We start from the raw sequence: 19682 nt of genomic DNA, 5'->3' as shown, positions 1-19682 counted from the left end.
CTACTGCTACCACATCATCCGCTACTCCTGCTACCCCCAGTGACAACAAAAGAAAGTGGGAAGGGGATTCTAGCAAAGGTTCAGCAACAGTTCAGTCTCAGGCTCAGCAACAGAAGACTGACCACTACCAGAGTCCTGGCCAGCAGTCTTCTGGTAGTCGTGGGCAGAGAAGATATCATGGAAATCATCCAAAGTGCCACAACTGTAACAGGCACCACAGCGGCCAGTGCAACAAGGGTCGTTTCCAAAGGTGTCTCAAGATGGGCCACGAGGCCAAAGACTGTAGGAGCACACGACCTGCGAATCAGAACCAGCAACCGCAACTACCAGCTCCACAAAACCAGCAACAGCGAGGCAACAGGGGATGCTTTCAGTGTGGTGCTGAAGGCCATTTCAAGCGGGATTGCCCCCAGATAAACCAGAATCGCAACAACAACAACAACAACAACAATCAGGGCAATGGTAACAACGGTGGAAACAATAATGGCAATGAAGCTAGGGGTCGAGCTTTTGTGCTAGGTCGGGGTGACGCAAGGAATGATCCTAACGTGGTCATGGGTAAGTTTCTTCTCGATGAATTTTACGTTACTGTTTTGTTTGATTCGGGTGCGGATACAAGTTATATGTCTTTGAAAGTTAGCCAACTGTTAAAACGTGCACCAACACCCCTAAACACCAAACACGTCGTAGAGTTAGCTAATGGTAAGAGTCTAGAGGCCACGCACATAGTTCAGGGTTGTAATCTTATCCTCGCGGGTCAGACTTTCTCGATCGACCTCATTCCCATAGCTTTGGGTAGTTTCGACATCGTCATCGGGATGGATTGGTTGTCCCAACATCATGCAGAGATCCTATGCAAAGAGAAGATCGTTCGCATTCCTCGTTCTGGTAAGGAACCTCTCGAAGTTCATGGCGACAAGAGTGGTGCTGGGTTGGCATTATCTCCTTCCTAAAGGCTCAGAAGTGTTTGCGTAAAGGCCACACTGCCATTCTAGCACTTGTTACCGATGCATCAGCAAAGGAAAAGAAATTGGAAGACATTCCAGTTGTACGCGACTTTCCTCAGGTGTTTCCTGAAGATTTACCTGGTCTACCGCCTCATCGCCAGGTCGAATTTCAAATCGAGCTCGCTCCAGGAGCAGCACCTGTAACGACTCTCACTAAAATTAATACTTATTATGTTAATTTTATAAAAAGGAAACCCTAATTGAGACACCCAAGTGATTCTGCATAAACCCTAAAATTTCCAGAACAATCGGAATCAGGATCAGGGCCCCTAAAACTCAAAGGGGGTAAAACCTAGCTAACGATTATCAACATAAAACGTTGTTTAATTCTTATTTGTCAAAATCATCAAGTCAGCAAGGCTAGTCCCGAACCTAGGCAGCCTATTGCTTCCCTTACGGACCGTAAGGGATATGGCTTACGGTCCGTAAGCCTGCCAAATTTTGTGTATAAATAGCAGACATTGGCACTTGCTTTCTGTCTTTGAAACGACGAAGAAATTTGTTGAAATCGCTGAGTTATAATAGAATCAGTCCACAACACACACTAATTCACGAAGTGCTGCTACGATGCCGGGTATTAACTCGATCGCTGTTCAATTCTTTTCTTTCGGTCAGCTTTTATTTTTGTAAATAATAGCTCGGGATTTTACCCTCTAAATCCCTAAACTCTGCTCGTTATCAGGGTAATAACTCTAATCGCTGCTACGATTCAATCTCCGATCGACTGAAACTATCCGACGGGATGTTTACGTGCTATCCTTTGTCATTAGTCGTGATTCCGACAGGATGTTTAAGTACCACCCGAACTCGGGGAATACTCTGTCATTCGTTGTGAGGGTTTTATCTCGTGATTATCGTTAAAGTTGAATTGAGTTTTGAGTTAATACACTAATACGAGTTCTTGTGTCTAGAAATTAGAACTCATAATCAGGAAGCTGTTAAACTAGTATATCAAACTTAGCTATTAAGATAATTTAGTGAGTTAGAAAACTTAATAGCCACGACAACTTAACAGGAAAGGAAACTTAGTAAGCTACGTAAGTTAATTAATCAGCTAGTCACGTTATTTAATCGGCTAAATAAATTACTTGATTAAACCATTAGAATTAATTAATCGGTTAAGTAAGATTAACCAGTTAATCAAGATTAATTAAGCTAATCAAGATTACTTAAGCTAATTTAATTTAAGCAAGATTTATTAAGCTAAGTAAGTTATTTAGTTAAATGGTTAAGTAAACTTAATGGTTAAGTAAAACTTAATAATTAAGGAAACTTAATAGTTAAGAAAAACTAAATAAATAAAAGGAAACTTAATAATTAAGAAATCTTCCTAGCTAAGAAAGGCATACTCCTTACCTATAAATAGGAACCTAGGATTTCATTTTTCTTTGCTCATTTCTTTTCTTCTTCTCTCTATACGTTGGTGTTCTAACCAATAATCACCGATGCGATGTTCTGTCCGATCGATTCAGGAACCAACTAACGGATCCCAAAGTTCTATACTTTGAGAGTTCGTTAAACGGATGCCAAAGTACTATACTTTGTGATTTCGGTAAACGGAATCCAAAGTGTTACACTATGTGAAATTCGTTAAGGTTCGAATCTCGTGACTACCGTTAAGGTTTGATTTGTGTTTTACACAAATACGTATTCCATTCTGTTAAACTATATGTTTAACTACAAAAAATACTCCCAACTACACACTCACAATCAAACAAACTATTAAATCATCAGAAGATCCAGAATAATAAAGTGCATGCTTAATTATCGGAAGAAGTAGAATCAAGAAGCTTGTTAACTCAATCTTGCATGCTTATAAAGTGAGTCATTCTCTTTTTATCTACTGTTTTACAAAACTCCAAGTTATTTTTAAAGTTATAATTACAGGGATTAAGTATTTGTAATCACCAAGTTACAGCCGGTATGTGGGGTTTTGTATACATTACTTGATAATCTTCACCATTGGGGCAGCCAATGGGTGATATGACCATAATCACAGACACCATTGGACAGGTGGGCCAATGGGTCGAGTGGTAAAGTACCGTGGGTAGTTGGTTTGATATTAGAAACATTGTAATCGCTCTTAATACTGTGAATTATAACAAATCTGTTTTGTATAAAACCTGAATGAACTCACTCAGTATTTCCCGCTGACAAAACCTTTTAAAAACGCGTTTCAGGTAATTACAGTAGATTGGAGTAAGGATTGGATCCAGCACTGAAGGACTTCAAGAAGTGGCTTATTTTATTAATTAAATCAACTTAAGAAATATTGTTTTTGGGTTTATCCCGTATTAAAAGCTACCTTTGTAAAACATGGAATTTATTCCATCTATTTAAATAAAATCCGGTGTTTTTAAACTCTGATATTTTTCCTAACTCACGGTCCTGATGAAATTTCCGCTGCAATGTTTTTCAAAATAATCACCGGTACCACTTGACTGCTCGCGGCTTCCGATTCCGGCTAGGATGGGGTCGGGGGACGTGACAGAAGGTGGTATCAGAGCCACTGCTTTAAGCCTATAAGTGTTGTGATAATAATACTTAAGCTTAAATAAAAAGAGTTAGGATATTACTGTTAAATGGTAGCACAGCCGATAGCAGTTAGACTTGAACATAAGAAAAGATGCCTTAGTATAAGCTAAGCCACTTGTTTACGCAATTAGGTGTTATAATAATACCTAAGTTTAAACGGAGAATTATAAACTTAATATTATCTGATAGCACTCTGAATGATATTTAGACTTGAACTTAAGAATTTTGCCTTAATATAAGCTTCAAGATAAAATTACTTATATAAGTATAATGTAATGGATAGTGGTATGCTATAAGAATGACGGTTAGCAGGTAATAGCACTTAATTGCTATTAATTCTTGCTTATTGATATTACTTGGTTTAGAATAAAGATATGTTATGGAAATATAAATTTCCTTGATTCTGGATAAAAGCCCTAATAAAAGAGGCACTTTTAAAATCTTGAAAAGATACTATTTATGGGAAATAGAAAATTTTCTCCGGCAAAACTGGGTATAGAGTAGCAGACTCTCCAGCTTGTCCGGATATACTGAGATTACCTCTCCGGCGCGAACCGGATAAGACGGGGTACATAGTATGTCAAACAAGTGACAAGATTTCCCTAAATAATATCATGAGCTGATATCTGACTTATTTTGGAAATATGAATCTATTATATACAGTTAACCTTATGAAAGGTATGTATATTACATCATGTGAAATATATAAATATATAGATATGTATATCTATAAGGAATTCCAAAAGTCAGTTAAGAATAAAGCACAAGCATATGTGTCAATAATAAATATAGATTTCTTTATCAGGAATCTCTCGCATATATCTTTAATTTCGATGTCAAACATTCTTTCATTTGATCATCTATCTCGTAACTCGTGCAACAAAATAATACTGGAAACCCATTAAGTTGGGACACCATCCAAAAATATAAGAATTACCAATGCGTTATCATAAACTATTAACGCAAGTAAGAAACATCTAAAGTTGTGCTAATGCACCAGAAAACACATGAAACCTAAAATTTCACATCCACAAGACATCAAAGTGTATCACATACAATTTCCAAGGCAAGACCTTTGAAAAATATAAATTTGGGCACGATGATACCAATACTAATTCCGTCAGTAAAAGAACTCCTAAATCAAAAGGCGGCACTTTGCCACATGATCTTACAAACGATCAAAATCTCGCTAAGGTACGTTGGAACAATATTTCACAAACATCGGTGCATAGTCTAACCTGACTCATAATTATTAGCACTACAAAAGAAGTCATATATTTTTTTTGCAAATCCCCTATTTCATTTCACTTCATTCGACATTCTCTGATAATGTCATTTAACAAATAGTTATCACACGAAATTCCAAATAAGAAGTTCTTATATTTCTTTCGTTGCAATTCTGACTTCTGCCTATAAAGAGTTGACTTTCGTGTTTCTACTTCCTCTAATAGTCATCATACCATGAGGATTTCTTTCATAGTAGCAAATATTGATCTATTTCATTTCTTGGTAAATCCACACTTTACACATGCACTGTTTGTTGCGCATGTGGTTCGTTTGATTTATGAAGACCACTGGAGGGCTTCATTCCAATTTGTTATTTTTATCAAAAGTTCAAATATCGTGTCACTATACTTGATCTTTGCATTTATAAACCACGTTTATTGCAAAACGTTGACTCTTTGATATCGAGTCAATAAGTTTCTTGAAAAACTCAATTTCCTTTAGCATACATGGTTTTTGTTGTAACCATATCCAAAATTTCTTATTGATACATGAACTCGTTTTGTTTACACCAAGTTCAATTGTTTGAACTTGCTCGCATTACGTATTCAATTCAAAGTCCCATATGATGGATTGAAGCCATCATATTCAAAATAGTCCCAACAAGCACTTCAATTCTCTTGAACCATAACATGCTTGTTTAGTCTTCGAATTCATCAAATCATTTCTTTGATTACGATCACCTTGTGGTGACATTTTTCACAAAATTTGAAAATTTCGCTAATCTCGTTTAAATTTATGACTAGTTATTATTATTTATTTTTGGTAATAAAATATTAATAATAGTAGGTATTTTTAGGTATTAAGGTTATTATCAAGACAGGTATTGGATAGCGTAGCCTTAGTTAGGCATGGACTGATCACCTATGCTTAAACAAGGCAGCACTAACCAATATCCAACCATGATAATAACTATTTAATATATATAAATTAAGTCATCATACTTATTTAGTAAATTTCAATTATATATATAAAAATATTTTTATATTATATATATAGAAATATATATACTTTGTACTATAAAGAGAAGACATATTTTCATAAAACAATCAAAGGAACGAATAAAAGTATCTAAATAATTGTCTAAGTATTCATGAACAAGACATATTATAAATAAATGTTCATCTTGATTAATATTTCACAACTATTAAATACTTATAGAAATATTCTTTTATAATATATATATATATATATATATATTAGAATATCAAATATTATTTACGCAAACCAATATTTAAGTATGCTTGATATTAAAATAAACATTTATGATTTAAAATACCTTATTATAAAATCTTATAGTTAAACACACTTGATTTTAAAAATGATAATCGTAAGTTCTAGAATATTGGGTAAACCTATTTATAAAACATATATCATTATTTTGTCAAAATTTACCACGGGTTTGATATTTTAAACCTATCTATATTTATTTATTATTCTACTTTATGATAACATAAAAGGAAAAGGTATTTAGTAAATCAAAATATCACCTATCTTTAAATCAAACATTTTGATTAAAATCATCTGAATACAATTATGTATTAAGACAAAAATACTCTAACTTTATTGTCTTTTCATGTATTCTTACAAATCACCCATCACAGCACATTGAATTTCTCATATTTGACAAAACCTTTTCATGTTTTCATTTCATTTTGAACCGGTCAATCTTAAGTCTTCCTTAGGTACCAATCAAGGTAAGTTTTCTTCTGACAAAGAATTTTACTAAATCCAAAAGTTCTTCACATTCATTTTAAAAAATCTATAGATCATATATCTTTTGGCTTAAACATTATCACTTTGGAAACTATATCAATTCATCGGAATGTCTCATCATTTGAAATACCTAGATTCGCTTCCTTGAAACTCTTAGTTAATTTCGAAAATGGTAAATTTATTATTATTAAGTTCTTCCAATCATAACAATACCATACAGTATCCTTATACATTTGTAGCCTGTGCTAATAATAAACCCTTTTCATACGCCATTCGTTTGATTTGTTATATTCTTGGTACAATTATGTACTCAGATACACTAAATTCTATTGTCCAGTATCATTTTAATAAATGATATTAATTTTCGGATAATCATTAAACAAATCATTTTCCATACTTCCATTCACAAATAGATATTTATCAATTCAGAATCTCCCTCAAATTGATCAAAGTAAGTTCATTTCGGATATTGAATCCAATTGTTTCTATAAATCATTTTTTTTACTTTCCAAATTCATACCCCTCAAAATATCTTTTGATTCCATTCCACGATACATAGTTTCTCTTAATTAGAAGAAGAAACATAACCCAAGAAAATATCATAGTCCAAATCTCGAGGACGAGATTTTATTAAGGTGGGGAGGATGTAACGACTATCACTAAAATTAATACTTATTATGTTAATTTTATAAAAAGGAAACCCTAATTGAGACACCCAAGTGATTCTGCATAAACCCTAAAATTTCCAGAACAATCGGAATCAGGATCAGGGCCCCTAAAACTCAAAGGGGGTAAAACCTAGCTAACGATTATCAACATAAAACGTTGTTTAATTCTTATTTGTCAAAATCATCAAGTCAGCAAGGCTAGTCCCGAACCTAGGCAGCCTATTGCTTCCCTTACGGACCGTAAGGGATATGGCTTACGGTCCGTAAGCCTGCCAAATTTTGTGTATAAATAGCAGACATTGGCACTTGCTTTCTGTCTTTGAAACGACGAAGAAATTCGTTGAAATCGCTGAGTTATAATAGAATCAGTCCACAACACACACTAATTCACGAAGTGCTGCTACGATGCCGGGTATTAACTCGATCGCTGTTCAATTCTTTTCTTTCCGTCAGCTTTTATTTTTGTAAATAATAGCTCGGGATTTTACCCTCTAAATCCCTAAACTCTGCTCGTTATCAGGGTAATAACTCTAATCGCTGCTACGATTCAATCTCCGATCGACTGAAACTATCCGACGGGATGTTTAAGTGCTATCCTTTGTCATTAGTCGTGATTCCGACAGGATGTTTAAGTACCACCCGAACTCGGGGAATACTCTGTCATTCGTTGTGAATCCGATGGATGTTTAAGTGATTACACTTTGTCATTCGTTGTGAGGGTTTTATCTCGTGATTATCGTTAAAGTTGAATTGAGTTTTGAGTTAATACACTAATACGAGTTCTTGTGTCTAGAAATTAGAACTCATAATCAGGAAGCTGTTAAACTAGTATATCAAACTTAGCTATTAAGATAATTTAGTGAGTTAGAAAACTTAATAGCCACGACAACTTAACAGGAAAGGAAACTTAGTAAGCTACGTAAGTTAATTAATCAGCTAGTCACGTTATTTAATCGGCTAAATAAATTACTTGATTAAACCATTAGGATTAATTAATCGGTTAAGTAAGATTAACCAGTTAATCAAGATTAATTAAGCTAATCAGGATTACTTAAGCTAATTTAATTTAAGCAAGATTTATTAAGCTAAGTAAGTTATTTAGTTAAATGGTTAAGTAAACTTAATGGTTAAGTAAAACTTAATAATTAAGGAAACTTAATAGTTAAGAAAAACTAAATAAATAAAAGGAAACTTAATAATTAAGAAATCTTCCTAGCTAAGAAAGGCATACTCCTTACCTATAAATAGGAACCTAGGATTTCATTTTTCTTTGCTCATTTCTTTTCTTCTTCTCTCTATACGTTGGTGTTCTAACCAATAATCACCGATGCGATGTTCTGTCCGATCGATTCAGGAACCAACTAACGGATGCCAAAATTCTATACTTTGAGAGTTCGTTAAACGGATGCCAAAGTACTATACTTTGTGATTTCGGTAAACGGAATCCAAAGTGTTACACTATGTGAAATTCGTTAAGGTTCGAATCTCGTGACTACCGTTAAGGTTTGATTTGGGTTTTACACAAATATGTATTCCATTCTGTTAAACTATATGTTTAACTACAAAAAATACTCCCAACTACACACTCACAATCAAACAAACTATTAAATCATCAGAAGATCCAGAATAATAAAGTGCATGCTTAATTATCGGAAGAAGTAGAATCAAGAAGCTTGTTAACTCAATCTTGCATGCTTATAAAGTGAGTCATTCTCTTTTTATCTACTGTTTTACAAAACTCCAAGTTATTTTTAAAGTTATAATTACAGGGATTAAGTATTTGTAATCACCAAGTTACAGCCGGTATGTGGGGTTTTGTATACATTACTTGATAATCTTCACCATTGGGGCAGCCAATGGGTGATATGACCATAATCACAGACACCATTGGACAGGTGGGCCAATGGGTCGAGTGGTAAAGTATCGTGGGTAGTTGGTTTGATATTAGAAACGTTGTAATCGCTCTTAATACTGTGAATTATAACAAATCTGTTTTGTATAAAACCTGAATGAACTCACTCAGTATTTCCCGCTGACAAAACCTTTTAAAAACGCGTTTCAGGTAATTACAGTAGATTGGAGTAAGGATTGGATCCAGCACTGAAGGACTTCAAAAAGTGGCTTATTTTATTAATTAAATCAACTTAAGAAATATTGTTTTTGGGTTTATCCCGTATTAAAAGCTACCTTTGTAAAACATGGAATTTATTCCATCTATTTAAATAAAATCCGGTGTTTTTAAACTCTGATATTTTTCCTAACTCACGGTCCTGATGAAATTTCCGCTGCAATGTTTTTCAAAATAATCACCGGTACCACTTGACTGCTCGCGGCTTCCGATTCCGGCTAGGATGGGGTCGGGGAACGTGACAGCACCCATAGCTCGAGCACCGTATCGTTTAGCTCCAACTGAACTGGAAGAACTGTCAAAGCAGCTACAAGAGCTCTTGGAAAAGGGCTTTATTCGTCCTAGCTCTTCGCCTTGGGGAGCTCTAGTGTTATTCGTGAAGAAGAAAGACGGTACATTCAGGATGTGCATAGACTACCGGGAACTCAACAAGGTGACGGTGAAGAACCGTTATTGTCACACCCCGATTTCCACGTGTATCACCGGTGGGCCCGGTGGGGGATTACCGTGATGATGTTGGCAACAATATAGTCAAACCACACAATTATATAAATGCACAGCGGAAGCTTTAAAGATAAATATATACTTCAACCTCTGGTGATAATATCAAATGTATTACAGAAGTCGAAGGTATCCACAGCGGATCAAAATAATAATAAAATATTGTTCATTCAGATACGGCATCGAGTTTGCGAGACTATTCGTGATGCCTAGGAAGCTATTACCAGCCCATTTCGTATAGTACCTGCACTTAATCTTTTGGGGAAAATACGTCAGTTTACACTGGTAAATACGTTCAACTGACACATTTGAAAATGTTAATTAAAAATTGATTTGAATGCACAAGGCACAAACTCTTTTATAACTTGGGAAAATCATAATAATCTTGTGAACGTTTTACATGTTCTTTTATGCGTTCAGTAGCCCGGGTCGTGCCGGGTTAAAGATTTATAGACACATCACATTGCGTAAAACCATAGTATAAAAACCAACGGCTACGTCTTTTAATTTAATGTCGACAATGTATACCGGGTGTACGCCTACACCGGGATGTCGATGGTCGTGGCCATTTCGTAAAATGATGCCAAGGATATCCGGGACAACGGTCATTAAACCCCCCAAAGGCTTTTAAGAAACAAAACTGTTTAAATGAGCCGATCATATTATTTAATTAACCACCTAAGCGATGGAAAAATATAATGCTCAATCAAGCGGTATTAACATACCGTAACCCAAGCCCGTATAGGGGAAATAAGTTAAAGTATTTACCTTTGCAAGTATATTTCCTTAATTTGATTAAATCACCGATAGCTTTTACTGAGCTCCTAATCTGGAACGAAGGTTTTAATTAACCTCTTAGAATCCTAACGAGTCTTTATAATGGTCGTAGCCTAGACCGGTTGGTTCCGATACGTGAATACGGTTTACTCGCGCGAAAAGGCGAAAACCGAGAATGGAGTGTGATTCTGACCCAACAAGTTCAGAGACTTGTTTTATATGGGTTTATGGTTCACACTCTGGATTTTGGGGTTCAAATAATATAATTTGACCCGTATCGGCTAAATTATGAAAACTAGTTTCATAAGCCGAACCGTGCGCGCAATAGGCGAAACGGTTAACCATGAGAGTCTTACGCCTATTTCCTAAGTCAATATGCCTTAAAGAGGTTGTGGTATCAGTAGGATACCTTCCGTGATGCCCGTAACGCGTTTAAGTTAATATTATGCCCCGTAGGGGGTTTCCGGTCATTTTAAAGACTTTTAAAGAGCGTTTCGAGTTCTACAGGAAATCTGAGTTTCCCGAACAGTTTATAAAGTCTAAAATACTTTATTTATTATTTAAAATCGGTAGCAACTGGAATCGGGTCAAAAGACCTTGTAGAACTCAAGTTTTGGCCGAAAAGGGCATATTCAGTATTTACCGAACCGTAGCCATAACCGCAGGTTATGAGCGAGGTAAAAATTATTAAAAATCTTTAAAATTCCCAAAATATTATCTTAATACAGTGGGTAAAAGTTTTGGTGACGAAATCTTGGTTTAGATAGGCGTTATGCTAATCGCGCCGTTTATTACAAAAGTTTACTTTAATTGCGCTATTTAGCATAACTCTCATTCTAGACCTCGGATTGACGTGAAACTTTAAGGACATGCTTATAATTTAATAAGCAAGGTTCTGGTCCGTTCACGTGTCCGAAATACTCGTTTTATTTTCAAAATGGCGTTACGGTCAACTTTTAGGCGATTAACGGAAATGTGCAAAAGACTCGGATAACTCATGAACCGATCACAGAGATTTATACCATCATGTAACCTGGTCCTAAGAGAGTCCTAAGGCATATCTATACCTCACTAAAACGGGTCAGAACTGAAGTCAAAGCAAAAGTCAAACTTTGCGACATTCGGCCCCGAACCGGGTCCATATAGCAAACGGTCGATTCAAACGAGCGCAAACAAGTTTATATGCTTAATATCATGTTTTATGAACATCAAATCAGGTTTCATAACATGTACATTACAGATTATGTATAAAACGGCAAAATGACTTCCTGTTGACTTTTTAAGTGCACGTTTGACTCGACATTTGACATAGTTAGAGTGGTGATCAGAGGGAACCCTTTTTGGGGTTTATTACCCACATAAATACCAACTCAAAACTACTTTTGATCCGACAATTCACTGGACCATTTGTGAATTATCGTTATGACAACCGTTAGTTACGACGGTTGAGTTTATAAGCTAAATCTATGGAAATATAAGACCAAAATGGATTTGAACGACTTACAGAAGTTGTAACTTGCTTAGAGAGCAGAGAAGAAAGCTTGAGAGCTTCTTAGAATGATCAGTTGAGTGTTTTTGAGTTGTGTGAATGTTATGAACCAAATGTGCTTATTTATAGTGTTCAAATTGCCATGAGATCATTACAACTCACACTACAGAGGAGTATGGATGATGGGCAGGTGTCCCATAGAGCTATGGGTTGAGTAGGGGGTGCCCATGCTTCATTAATTGGTGTTTTGATCGTTCACAAGCTCAAAAGGCATAAGAATACAAGGTTTCTGCATCTGGGAGTCCCACGCGACCCGCATGGAGAATCCATGCTGCTTTTACGCGGGCCGCCTGATATGTAAAGATCAGACGCGGTTAAGAGGTGGCTCGCGGCCCGCCTCAACTTAACCCAATCCTTTACGCGGGTCGCGAGAGGTTAAAATTCCAGGATTTTTAAATCTTTTGTAATGATTATCAGAATCTGGTAATTAATAACGAAATCTTTCGTAATGATTTACCTGACCTTTCGGGTTTGAAGGGGTAACTTTGCGGTTTGGCCCTCGGTTAACTACAACTAAGGACCTCGTGTTATTTACCCGCATTATTAAGTCCCCGGTTAAGTTATTAATTATTCGGAAAGCCTTAACTTTCACTGTTGACGCTTTTAACCCTTCTCACATGAATTCGATCATAATTTTCTCGTTTTAAAACGGAACTTCGCGGAATTTATACAAATGTTCTAGTGAGCGTATAATACTGTTACAAATCTTGGGAATGTTAAAGGGTCACTCAGAGGTATAATTAAACATGTTGACACAGTTAACCCCTGTGGTTTGTAATCCCTCACTTTCTTCCGCGTTTCACTTCCGTACGATCTATGATTTATTCGTTTGAAGGCATGAGCATCATTTAGGGTGACTATACAGTATTTTACCCTTTGTTGACATTTATGACCCTCGAATTTACATACTTTCAAGTTCGTCAAATTTAGTCCTTTATTTATTATAGATGCCACGTGTAATCAAACGACACGTGTTAACACATCATTGGACACAGAAATTCGAGGTGTTACATCCTCACCCCCTTAAAATAAATCTCGACCCGAGATTTACTCAAATAAATAGGGGTATTTTTCTTTCATTGTGTCTTCGACTTCCCACGTATATTCGGGACCTCTACGAGCATCCCATTTGACTTTTACAATCGATACGTGCTTTCTTCGAAGCTTCTTCACCTGTCGATCTTCAATCGACAAAGGTTTTTCTACAAACTTTAAGCTCTCATCTATAAGCACATCTGTGTGTGGAATCACCAATGATTCATCGGCGAAGCACTTTTTGAGATTGCAGATGTGGAACACGTTGTGAATTCCATTGAGCTCTTCAGGCAAGTTCAACTTATAGGCAACTGACCCGACCCGTTCAATGACCTCAAAAGGTCCTATGTACCTCGGACTCAGCTTGCCCTTCTTGCCGAAACGCATCACCCCCTTCCAGGGCGATACTTTAAGAAACACCTTCTCACCTACTTCGAAGTGAAGATCCTTACGTTTTGGATCGGCGTAGCTTTTCTGCCTGTCACGGGCAGCCTTGAGACGTTCCCGAATCTGGACAATCTTGTCCGTCGTCTGGAAAACTATCTCTGGTCCCGATAATTGGACCTCTCCAACTTCCGCCCAACAAACAGGCGATCTACATTTCCTACCGTATAATGCCTCGAAAGGCGCAGCCTTTATGCTGGTATGGTAGCTATTATTGTAGGAGAATTCGATTAGGGGTAGATTCTTATCCCAGTTACCACCTAAATCGATCGCACATGCACGAAGCATGTCTTCTAACGTCTGTATAGTACGCTCACTTTGACCGTCTGTCTGTGGATGGTAAGCCGTACTGAAGTTCAAACGCGTGCCCAAAGATTGCTGGAAACTCTTCCAGAAGTGAGACGTGTATCTAGTATCCCGGTCGGAGATAATAGACACAGGTATGCCGTGTAAGGCTACAATCTTATCAACATAAAGTTGGGCTAACATATCGGAGTTATACGTCTCCTTGATGGGTAGAAAATGAGCTGATTTAGTCAGCCTATCGACTATGACCCATATTGTATCGTTTCCTTTCCTGGTTTTGGGTAACTTGGTTATGAAGTCCATAGTTACGCATTCCCACTTCCACTCGGGAAGTTCAGGCTGTTGTAGCAAGCCAGACGGCTTTTGGTGCTCGGCTTTGACTTGAGCACAAGTCAAGCACTTTGCTACGTGGGCGGCCACAGACTTTTTCAAGCCTATCCACCAATAGTTTGCCTTTAAATCTTGATACATCTTGTCTGCACCAGGATGGACAGAATATTTGGAACTATGGGCCTCCTGGAGGATAATATCTCGTAGTCCTCCATAAGTCGGAACCCATATTCGTCCGTTTAATCTAAGGATTCCATCCTTGCTAAGAGTCAACTGCTCCTCAGTTACTCCTAACTTTTCATTAGGATAATTAGCTTCCAACACAGCCTCTCGCTGTGCAGCTAAAATCCTTTCAATTAAATTGTTCTTGACCTCAATGCTCTTGGCATTGATTCGAATAGGTTTTACCCTTTCTTTCCTGCTTAAGGCATCAGCGACCACATTCGCTTTGCCGGGATGGTACCTGATCTCGCAATCATAGTCATTCAAGGTTTCCATCCAACGGCGCTGCCTCATGTTCAACTCCTTCTGGTTGAACAGGTGCTGGAGGCTTTTGTGATCAGAATAAATCACAAATTTAATACCATAAAGGTAATGCCTCCACAATTTTAGTGCAAATACAACGGCACCCAACTCCAAGTCGTGGGTGGTGTAATTCTTTTCGTGCACCTTTAATTGCCTTGAAGCATAGGCAATCACCTTGCCCTTCTGCATAAGCACACACCCCATGCCCGTGTGTGATGCATCGCAGTAAACTACGAATTCATCTGTACCTTCCGGTAACGTCAGCACAGGTGCGTTGCTTAGCTTTTGCTTCAGTATTTCGAATGACTCTTGCTGCTTTGGTCCCCAAATAAACTTTTCCTTCTTCTTGGTCAGGGAGGTCAAGGGTGCAGCAATCCTTGAAAAATTCTCAATAAACCTCCTGTAGTATCCTGCTAACCCCAGGAAACTACGAATTTCGGTAGGCGTCTTTGGCTCTTGCCAGTTCATGACCGCCTCTACCTTAGCGGAATCCACTTGGATACCACGCTCACTCACAACGTGACCTAAAAACTGAACCTCTCGTAGCCAGAATTCACATTTCGAGAATTTGGCGTAAAGTTTCTCACGCTGTAGTAATTCGAGAATGCAACGGAGGTGCTTCTCGTGGTCAGCTTGGTTCTTGGAATATATAAGGATATCGTCGATGAAGACTATGACAAATTTGTCCAAATACGGCTTGCAGACGCGATTCATGAGATCCATGAACGCAGCCGGTGCATTTGTGAGCCCAAAAGGCATCACTAGGAACTCGTAGTGACCATAGCGAGTCCTAAATGCTGTCTTATGTACATCCTCATCTCTGACCCTTAGCTGATGATAGCCCGACCTCAAGTCGATCTTCGAGAAATAGCTTGCTCCTTGCAGCTGATCGAATAGATCATCGATCCTCGGCAAAGGATATCTATTCTTTATGGTAACTTTATTTAGCTCTCGATAGTCGATGCACAACCGCATCGATCCGTCCTTCTTCTTTACAAATAGGACTGGTGCTCCCCAGGGAGATGAACTAGGTCTGATAAAACCTTTCGCCAGCAGTTCATCTAACTGGGTCCTCGGTTCTTTCATTTCCGTTGGAGCTAGCCTGTAAGGTGCTCTTGCTATCGGAGCCGCTCCAGGAATGATGTCTATTCTGAACTCCACTTGTCTATCTGGTGGCAAACCAGGTAGTTCTTCAGGAAAAACCTCGGGGTATTCAGAAATGACAGGAAGATCCTCGATCTTCGGCTTAGGTTCTTCTATTATCACCTGAGCCATGTAAATTACGCAGCCTCTGTTTAAACACCTTGAAGCCTTGAGCATAGATACGTCCTCGGGTAACCCGTACTGCGTATCTCCTCGAATGGTAAGCGATTCACCACTCGGAGTCTTTAGCACTATATGCCTCTTGCCGCAAATGATTTGGGCCTGATTACGGGATAACCAGTCCATGCCTAGGACTATGTCGAAACCCGCTAGTTTGAAGGGAAGTAGAGGTAGAGGAAAAGAATGGTTCTTAATGGACATTTCACATCCCTCTAGAACAGTGTAGACGGTTTCTATCGTGCCGTCTGCTAACTCTACCTCGTATTTCATATCTAGGGTTTTGATTGGCATGTTCAATAGTTTACAAAACTTTTGGTCTACAAAGGACTTATCAGCGCCAGAATCGAAAAGTACTCTTGCAAATATATTATTTACGAGAAAAGTACCTGTAAGCACATTGTCGTTCTGTACTGCCTCCTTTGCATCCATGCGGAAGACTCTAGCATTAGTCTTCTTTGTCTCCTCCGCCTTCTTGGCGTTCTTAGGGCAGTTACTCTTGATATGCCCCTTTTCGTTGCAACCATAGCAGGTTGCATCCTTGATCTTCTTGCATTCCACAGTCTTATGATCCTTGGACTTGCACAGTCCACAGGAAGGAGTCTTTGGTTGTGACTGTGAATTCGATGCAAACCTGCACTTCCCAGAGTGGGGTTTCTTGCAGATTTTGCAGTTGGGCCTTTCACCAGCTTGCCCATCTTTCTTCGCCTCCGACCCTCTTTTGCCTTCACCATTTCCACGATGCTTCTTCCCTGACCTTCGTGAGGTATCATCCTCACGTTTCCTCTTCTCAGCCTCCTTGCTCTTTAGTGTCCTCAAACGGACAGCATCTAAAGTTAGAGACAAGGAGAGGTCAGTAACTGACCTGAAGGTCGTCGGCCGGGAGGCCTTTACACTCGCCTTTATCGCAGGCTCCAAGCCCCCAATGAAACGGGCGATTCTTCTAGACTCTGGTGTCACAAGGTACGGAACCAGGCGAGACATCGTATTGAAGCTCGTCAAATAAGCCTGGCAGTCCAGGTTCGTCATCACCAGTGACACAAAGTCAGCCTCGATCTTCTCAACCTCATGCTGAGGGCAGTAGTTTTCCTTAATGAGAGCAATAAATTCCTCCCATGTCATCTTGTATAAAGCAGACTTACCTGATGCCTGCACCAACGCTCTCCACCATGCCAGGGCCTCGCCCTTAAATGACTGGGACACATACTTCACCACATCCTTCTCTGCACACCCGCTGATGTCCACAATAGTGTCCATCTCATCTAGCCAGGTGATACAATCAACAGCACCTTTCTCCCCTGTAAATTCCCGGGGCTTACAAGATACAAAGTATTTGTAGGTGCAACCCTTAGCATTGGATGCATCAGTATATTCCCTATCGCGATGAACGCTGTTCTCAGTGGACGAGTGGTTGTCGTCATCTTTCTTGGGTTGAGAGGGTGGTTTGGAGTGTGTCTTTGGTTTAGAGGGTGGTTTTGATACGGTTCTGCCTTGGGACTCAGTATATTGACGATCAAGAGCTGCCTGAACAGCATTGTCAATCAGAGCCTTTAGCTGTGCGCCTGTCAGATGCACTGGCGCATTGTCGTAGTCATCTTCATTTGTATGGCTATTCTCTCCATTGGGATCCGCCATTGTAACTTGAATCTGCTACAGAAGATAACAAAATTTCATTCAGGAGATTATTATATAATTGTCTTTTATGACAATTTGTCAACCATGGTAACAGAGACCATATTTGGTTAACTTATTACTCATTAAATCTTAGGATTTGAATACATCCTATTCTAGCTATAACAATAATATTGGCGGCGTAAAGCCTAATCACGAGGATGTTTTAATACATTAGCCGAGATTTCAGAGAATCAAAGGCATAGAGATTTGAACCGTAGTTCTTTTATCTCTTTCTGACAGAGAGTCATAGACCACCACTGCCTTTTGTCTTTATAAGACAATTATTATGGCCCATAGGCACTACACCTCTAATGGATGTTTCGATATGGTTGGCCCGTAGGCACTACATCACTAATGGATGTTTTAATAAGATTGGCCCGTAGGCACTACATCACTAATGGATGTTCTAATACGATTGATTACCTGCATAGGTGATTTAACCCACGATTTATAATCATTTAGTTGGGCTTTGAAATCCTTAAAGGATTATTGTATAAGAATGACGCGCGTGATTTTAACAAATCACATCTGCCATGATCGTTAACATGCTTGCAGCGGTTAACAGGGAATCTGAATCTTTTAATTAAGTCCTACCATCTTGGCCGGATCTTTAAAAGACACCAGGCTAGGTTTCACTTGTAAGATTCCTTATTTAGGCAGATCAATACAAAAGGAATGGTTTTGATTTATTCCATACATATTAAAACAAAACTCATAACATACATTCCATAACCTCAAATACAATTACATATTGCCCTAAACGGGTCTTTCAAATAGTACATACCTCCATAGAGGTATAAAATAAGTGACAAGTCCACGCAGGGACTAACATAAGATAAGTGTCCATGCAAGGACTAAAAGATAAGTCCACGTAGGGACTGTAATACGATAAATGTCCACGTAGGGACTTCTTTTAAAGTAGAAATTACATTAGTACAACTATTAAGGGCTAGTGGTCACGTTTCTTCTTTTTGCCCTTTAGTAGGTTCGCCAAGCCTTTGAGAAATCCTCGGTGGCTCTTTTTCTCTTCTTCGAACTCTCTCTCCACACGATCTAGTCGATGGAGTATCTCTTCCTGTTCAGGAGGAGAGAATCGTGGTTGTGGCGCTTGTTGCGGAACTGGAGGTCTGGGAGGTATTGGATACCCATGAGCTGAGTAGTCCGGTGGTCCCATGTTCCCATGAGCTCCGTCGGGGTAGCGCGCATTGTATCTAGCCGACACCACATATGGGTCGCGCTCATAATTATAGTTGTAATGTGCCTGAGACGGTTCGAACGGGTTGTAAGCCGTTGGACCCGTGTAAGCAGGTATGGGTTGGTCATACCCAAACGGTGGCGAATTTGGTGCAGCTGGTGCGGAGTTCGCCTCCTGTATAGGACTTGAAGGTCCTTCTTCTTGTAGTGGCGGATAGTGGCTACTACTAGAGTGTCGAGGGGTGCTGAAGTGGATACCCCCTCCTCCTCGAGTGGACATACGAGCATTTGTCCTCCTACGCCTTGGCAGATCAGGCATTACTGGTTGCGCCGGTGGCGGAGGTGGTGGCGTAACTGCCACAAAGCGTGAATCCTCAGAGGGATCCTGTGGATGTCGCGGTTGTTGTGATGTCTGTTGAGGTGGTGTGTAGTACCACTCATGTCGGTCGAACAACGCTTGGAAACTATCTGGTCCCTGATAGGGTGTGCCATGGAAGGATGACCCGTCAGAGACTTCTATCGGATGCGTGGGCGTACCACGAGCAGGTTCTGTTGGATCAGTATCTTCATCCATATGGTATTCGGAGAAGTGGTCCTGTGGCCCCAATGGAACAAAGCCTGAAGGTTCCTGTATGTAGTCAGCTGGATTAAACTGACCTATGAAGTATGGAGTAGGGTCGTCATAATTC

The sequence above is a fragment of the Helianthus annuus genome, chromosome 16 (assembly GCF_002127325.2).
Source record: "Helianthus annuus cultivar XRQ/B chromosome 16, HanXRQr2.0-SUNRISE, whole genome shotgun sequence".
NCBI lineage: Eukaryota > Viridiplantae > Streptophyta > Magnoliopsida > Asterales > Asteraceae > Helianthus > Helianthus annuus.
Note: the sequence above shows the minus strand (reverse complement) of the source record.